The 6780-nt window shown below is 33.0% G+C and overlaps 1 long non-coding RNA gene across 1 annotated transcript; it reads right to left on the bottom strand.

The window, feature by feature from the left end:
- Window positions 1-1153: 1153 nt before the first annotated feature.
- On the bottom strand, window positions 1154-3329 carry LOC135787524 (uncharacterized). The gene is made up of 3 exons (XR_010547083.2): window positions 3001-3329; window positions 2066-2170; window positions 1154-1761 (listed from the first exon to the last, which is right to left on the bottom strand). It is a non-coding gene; the product is annotated as an uncharacterized lncRNA (long non-coding RNA).
- Between the last annotated feature and the right edge of the window lie 3451 nt (window positions 3330-6780).

Below are 6780 nucleotides of genomic sequence, written 5' to 3'. Positions count from 1 at the left end.
GTTTACATTATTGACAATGAATTAAGTTTAACAATTTTATTACATCTGCATTTAACCCCTTAACTGCCCCCCCATTTAAGGTGAGCCTACAAACGGTGCTAAATAGCTCTAAAAGTGGTTCCCTGGCTCGTAATCATAGTGGAACCATTTTGACCCTGGAGAACCCATGGGTCAAATTTGGCCAATGTTTATTGCTGCTAATGAAAGGGTTATTGGGTTCTCCAGGGTTAAGTGCCATATAGCACCTATATAGTACCTGTGTTGAACCATATTGTGCTATATATGTATGGTTCTTCATAGGTGCTTTATAGGTGCTATATAGTACTAAAATGGTTCCCCATGATAACGAGTATTTAGTTCTGTTTAGCACAAATTCAATATACTTTGAAATATTTTGTTGCTAAAAACACGTTATTTTGTGTATTTGGTATAATACAATGTGTTTGTGTGGTTTATGGTTAAAAACACATAATTTTCCATGTACCGTACACTTTTGAAGCTCCAGATTTCCTGCTTTCCTCCAACACTTTGATTTTGTACAAAACTCATCAATCTGAAAAGCGCTGTGTCCCTGATTGGCCAGCTAATTTGTACTTTGTGATTGGTCTGAATACCTCTGACGTCAGCTGAAAATGCTTACAATGCAATGCTAACAGGAGTTAATTTACAAGCTGTGAGTCTGAAGTGGGATGAATTATGATAATGTCGGTTTTGTCTACATCAGCAATCCCAGGAAGTAAACTGTTGCCTACAATCCGTGTGTTTGTTGTAGTCCAAGAAAAGAGATGGTTTGAAAAAGAAATTTGGGGTTTGTACCTTTTGCGTATCGTTAACATGTACTAATACACACTTACACACCAAAAGAAATATAAAATCGTGAATCGGATCATTGGTGTTCTTTAAATGTGGGGTGAGAAGTTGATGTGCACCTTCAACTGAATATAACTCTTGTTTATTGTTTTAAACTTTAAAGTTTTTGCCTGAAGTGTCTGGAGGTGAAAATATTTAACAAAAAAATAATTACAGCAGTTTACATTTATTTATAATGCAATAAAGCATGTATTTTATATTTTAAAAACATAAAAATGAAAATGTTTTACGTCCCCCCAAAAAAACAAAAAGTCACAAGTCTTAAATAGTTCTGATCCACACTGTAAAAAATTTCACTGTTAAATTACAGTAATATACTGGCAGCTAGATTTGCCAGCATATAGTTGTAATTTTACAGATTACCTACTGTAATTTACAACAACAGTTTTTTACTGTACAAATATTACGAGACAGTACTGTAAAAAAAGGGAGCTGCACAGTATAATACTGTCAGATGTTTGGATGCATTATACTGTTATTTTAGGGTTCCTGCTGTTATTTATACTGTAGAATGTGATTTTTCTAGCATTGTTAAAATGTAATTTTAAAATAAACACTTAAAATTGCTTGCAAAAAAATTCTCAAACAAAGGATGATGATAAAACACTGTTTTTATTAAATATAACAAAATTCAGTGCATTCTTAAATGTCAGTTTCTGCCTCACTAATGAGACTGGGCTGAATAAAACATAATGCTGTGATGTCACATAAATATCACAACACTGCAGAATACAATGTGAAAGCCACTCAAAGTCCATGAAGTTTTTGATGAGGGTGGTCACATGGGGATTAACAGTTGCTGCGTTTTTCTGGACAAGCTTTCCTGTCTTCTCGGACACCTTCACCTGCCTGGCTTTTGTTCACCTCTTAGGGTTCACACCAATTAAGCATCTACAAAGTACAATGAGAGAAGTAAAGATTAATTGCAATGAAGACAGATAAAACCAACTGCATTCACAGTATAAATATTCTGGTTGTTGCCATTCTGGCAGTAATGAGAGAGAAATACTTTATTCAAAAACATGTAGCATGACAACAAATTTGGCCAAAACCCAGTGTTATGTCTATATGCACATGCTAGCTTAAACTTCGACTTACTATTTAAAAGACCTAATGCAATTAAAGTAAATTTACAAAAAAGAAAGAGACACTAATTTAACGCAATGTGACATTCTTGAACAGCTAGAGGATTTACCTTTGAACAAACTCCAGTGTCCTCGCAGCTTCATCTTGCCTTCACAGATGATGATGTTTTCACTGCTGATCATCCAACCTCCAAATGTTACTTCATCACCAGCAACTGATGCAGACAACAATTATAGTTAATGTCCCAAAAAACTATCAGATATTATACTGCTACAAATCCATTACTTAGAAAAGCTAATGATATTAATTACAGAAAGAGATTTTTTAGACAGACTGAAAGACTTTTCTATAGGCCTACTGTTTTATTGTTTTATACTCCATACCTTAGTGTTACACTTACCCAGCAGTATCAGCCTTGGACTAGACGTTTTCAATATTTTACTATGTTCTTACCTCAACTTAGACGAATTAATACAGCCCTATCTTATGTGCACTTCATCTTTTACAGTGCCTCGTGAATGTAGCGTTTAGCCTAGCCCCAATCATTCCAATGGCTCCAAACAAAAGTTTTATTTTGTGCCAAACTTACTTGTGTAACTACTCATGTAACAGTCTTTAAATAGGGAAAACATGCAAGTGTTTGGTGGCTTCTAAATTCATCCCTGTTTGGAGCCATAGGAATGAATGGGACTTGGCTAAATGTTAACACATTCACGAGGCGCTGTACAAAGATTAAAAGTGCACACATTGAAAAAAGATACAAACAAATGGTAAAACAGAGCCCAATCCCTCATGTAGATTTAAAAAAAATATCAATAGATAATCGCACATCAGTCAGACATTTGATTAGATTGCAAATTAACATTAGCATCTTTATTTGTATTTAACCTATATAGCTAGTTGCCAATTCGTTTAACAATCTGCCCTAAATATGTCAAAATCAAATAAATCGTTTTTAGAAATATTTCAAAAATAAGCAAATATATATAACATTTTGTCAATTATTTCACTTAGAAACACAGACTCTGTTCAGTTTGTGCTTACCTTGATATACAGGCGAGGAGTAAAAAACAAGTGAATTCGTCGTCCGTCTCAGTGCTGGTAGGGTCACAATCGGAGTGAAAATGGATAGACAGTCTTTAATTCTGCTTCCTTCTCGTATAATAAAATGCAGAAAAACAGTGTAGTTAAATCAGTTTTACTCATGGTTGCAGATGAGCTCGTCACATGTCTGACATGCCTGACCAAACCAAAAAATACTGTATTATCCCGTAAGACTGAACAGGAGCTTGCTGTTATTATTTTGTTTGTCATATTAATGTTTATTTACAGTATTCAACTGTATTTATGAGAAACGGTAAATTACTGTCCAAAATTCCTCGTTTTTTTACAGCAATTTTTTACAGTGCAAATTTCAAGTTAAAATTGCAAAAAAATAGGTTTCTGTCACACTTTTAGTGGTTTTACCAACAAAGGCCACTAGGTGTCATGGTTTGATGCATACTCTTTTCACAAACTAATAAATTACTGTCACTACATTATTATAACTGCAAAGGTTTTAAAATAAAAAATCTACATTCTTAAAGTATCCAATTATATAGAGTTTGCATTTTTTAGTTTGCATTTTTGAAGTGTTATGATAATTCATATGCATTCTTGCATAAATCATCCTTGGTTTCATGAGTCACATTGTTCGTTTCTGTGATTTGTGAACTTGAATAAGTATAGTGTACTTAAATATTAAATACAATGAAATATGAACTTTTACATTTGGATAAATTGTGATTTATAAATATTATTTACTTAAAAATTTTGAGTTGGTATACTTAAATGTTTTTAGGTAATCGATTTCCACAAAAGTTTTGAGTACTCTGAACTTTACAGTGTATACATGTCTGTACGTAGAGGACATTTTTAAAGGGTATAGCCCCAGTGACAGCTTTAGACCATTTTTTCCTGACAGTGTAGGCAGAACCATTAACCTAGGCTATATAAAAATCCTGTTATGTATTCACAGAATTATTCATACGTTTTAGGTCAAATGCTGTACAAGGCTATAAATCAGATCCCCTTCTTGCAATGAAACATCTCAGATATTCACACGCGCTTTATGGTAGTTACATAACAGCAATAATCGATAAGTCTGTTTGTGTTTGTGTGCGTAGATCCATCAGACACGGACACCGGCGTAGATCAAACCAACAGACGACTGTCATCAGTTTGTGATCTCTCTTTGAGTCTTCTTGTTTTCCTCCTGGATGCCACATGACAGTCTGATGTCAGAGACGCCTCTCCAGACCGACTTTCCATCACAGAAGGGTAAGTTAGGAAACAATTATTCATGAGTAACAATGACTTACGGTAAACAGAGTGTTTAGACATCAGAAATGTCACAAATCTCTTTAATATCTTAATTGTTTCTCCTAGACAGCAGTAAGATTAAAGGTTGAGGCTTTTGCTTAAATTTCCTGCTCCACCTAAACAAAAATCCCAGTAATGATTCACTTGTTAAAGTAGGAATTTCAACAATGTTGTTTTTAATATGACCTCGAACAAAGCAACTATCTGAAATATTTTACCCACATAACAATAATGATACATCAAAAGTTGTTTGATTCGCATCTATTTTTATTTCTCTGTGACATTCAGAAGCATCTTGTCAGACAGTGTTAGTTAAGTAAACACTTACAGTTTTTCTCAGTCTCTTTGGAGCGTTTCTCAGATCAGAAATAAATTTTTCAAAACACTTTGTTTAACCGCCACATAAAAAAGTCCGTTGTGCACAACATAAAAGCTAATTTTCATTGTTTTGGACAATTGCAAATGCTTTGATACAATCATGCAGATGATTATTACATTTTCAATTGTCTTTAACATTGAAATGAAGAGTTTGGTTCCAAAATGTCTTTTTTTAATTAGTTACCGCCAAAATCAGTATTGTATCTGGTCAGTATTAAAAAGTAAATTCTTAATTTTACGCAAAATCAAATATCTGCTGTGTTATCTTTTCTTCCTTTTTTCCTAAAACGTGATAAACGGCAGTCCTCCTTTTTTGCAGAATAAATCCACTCGACCAATCACAGCGCACCATTCCACGCATTGTAAACAACAATGGCGATGCGTTGAATCCTAGTTTTTCTCATCTACTTTGTATTTCGTGATCAACAAACAAACAGAAACAAAAAAAATACTTTGAAATCAAATAACTTACACGAGAGGCACTCAGGCTTCGGCAAAATGGCGCCTGTTGCTTCTCACACGACAGCATGAAGCTTCTGTCATGCTAACACATTGACCCCAGTGGATCTTATGAAAAACTTTACATTATTTTACTCAAAGTCAACGAAAATCGAGCAGAACCAAATAATTTTACAGCTGATTGCTGTCAGAAAAGTTCAGCGAAGACGTCCCAAGGATGACAGCAGCGATGACAGTGTTCTTAATATGACAAAGTAAGTGTTTTGATTAATACCATTAATGTTTATTTTTAATCGGTGTATACCACTAGTCAACTAAATTAATATAACATGGCAAAGATAAATGCACATTTATATATTGATTCAATAGATTTATAGCATTTATAGGATTTATTGCATTTTGCGGAAAAAAATTATCAGTTTTTATAATAAATCTTTGAAAATCAGTGTTATTATAACCTAAAGATGCTATATGAAAGTTTGTAACAGAAAATAGTGGTTTTCATCTTTACCAAAATTTGTCAAAATGGATTTATTGCGTTTTTGAACCAAACTCTTCAAATACATTATATTGGTTTCTGTTGAATGTTTTTGTTTTTTTTATTGGACATTTCTTACAGCGTACTGTGAAGTTTTCTAATTTTGTAATTTTTTATTTATACTGTAAAATGTATATATTTATTTCTTTAAATCACAATGTGTGTAATTTGTTAACAGAAAAAAAGGTGAAAATGTGAATTCGTCCACAGTTTACATCAGAAAATACTCACACATACTGTACAATTGTGTAAACTTTTTGACAACATGGCTAAACATTTTGACTGTCTTGTTCATGAACAATGACACAATAACTTTTTCTCTTCTGCAAAAGAATAAATGCATTTTTCAGAACAATTGTTCAAAATCCTTAGTTCATATGAAAGGTTCATGGTACGCTGTCAGAAATGTCAAATTTTCAGTTACTAAAAATTTCAAGATTCATTTGACGGTAATTTATCAATTCAGTTCACATTTACAAGTCTACAAAAAATAGATAAACAAACTATGACAAAAAGGTCAACCATTCTGCACGTGATGACTGATGCGATGAACTAATTTCTAAACGTTTTGAGGTGTAAGACCAGTCAACAGAAACCAGTATAATGTATTTTGATGATAATGACATAAGCAAATGAAAATCTAGAAAACAGCAGACAATTATAATCATCTGCATGATTGTATCAAAGCATTTGCAGTTTTTTCTAAACAATGAGAATTTGCTTTTATGTTGTGAACAACTGACTTGATGATGTGGAGGTTGAACAAAGTGTTTTAAAAATGTATTTCTGATCTAAGAAACGCTTCAAAGCGACTGAGAAAAACTCACAATGTGTGTAATCTGTTTACAGAAAAAAAGGTAAAAATGTGAATTAATCCACAGAAATATTGACACACATAATTGTGTACACTTTTTGACAACATGGCTAAACATTTTGACTGTCTTGTTCATAAACAATGAATTGTAATTGTGTTGGCATTGACTTGTGCACTGAAGTTAAAATTTACTTTTGAGAGATGAACTAAGGATTTTGAACAAGTTACAGGCTTTTACAGGATATTCATTATGGTGTGCAGTTTGTACGAATTG

Source organism: Paramisgurnus dabryanus, chromosome 20, assembly GCF_030506205.2.
Source record: "Paramisgurnus dabryanus chromosome 20, PD_genome_1.1, whole genome shotgun sequence".
In the NCBI taxonomy this organism is placed as follows: Eukaryota; Metazoa; Chordata; class Actinopteri; order Cypriniformes; family Cobitidae; genus Paramisgurnus; species Paramisgurnus dabryanus.
Note: the sequence above shows the minus strand (reverse complement) of the source record. Positions and strands in the feature narration are given on the sequence as shown.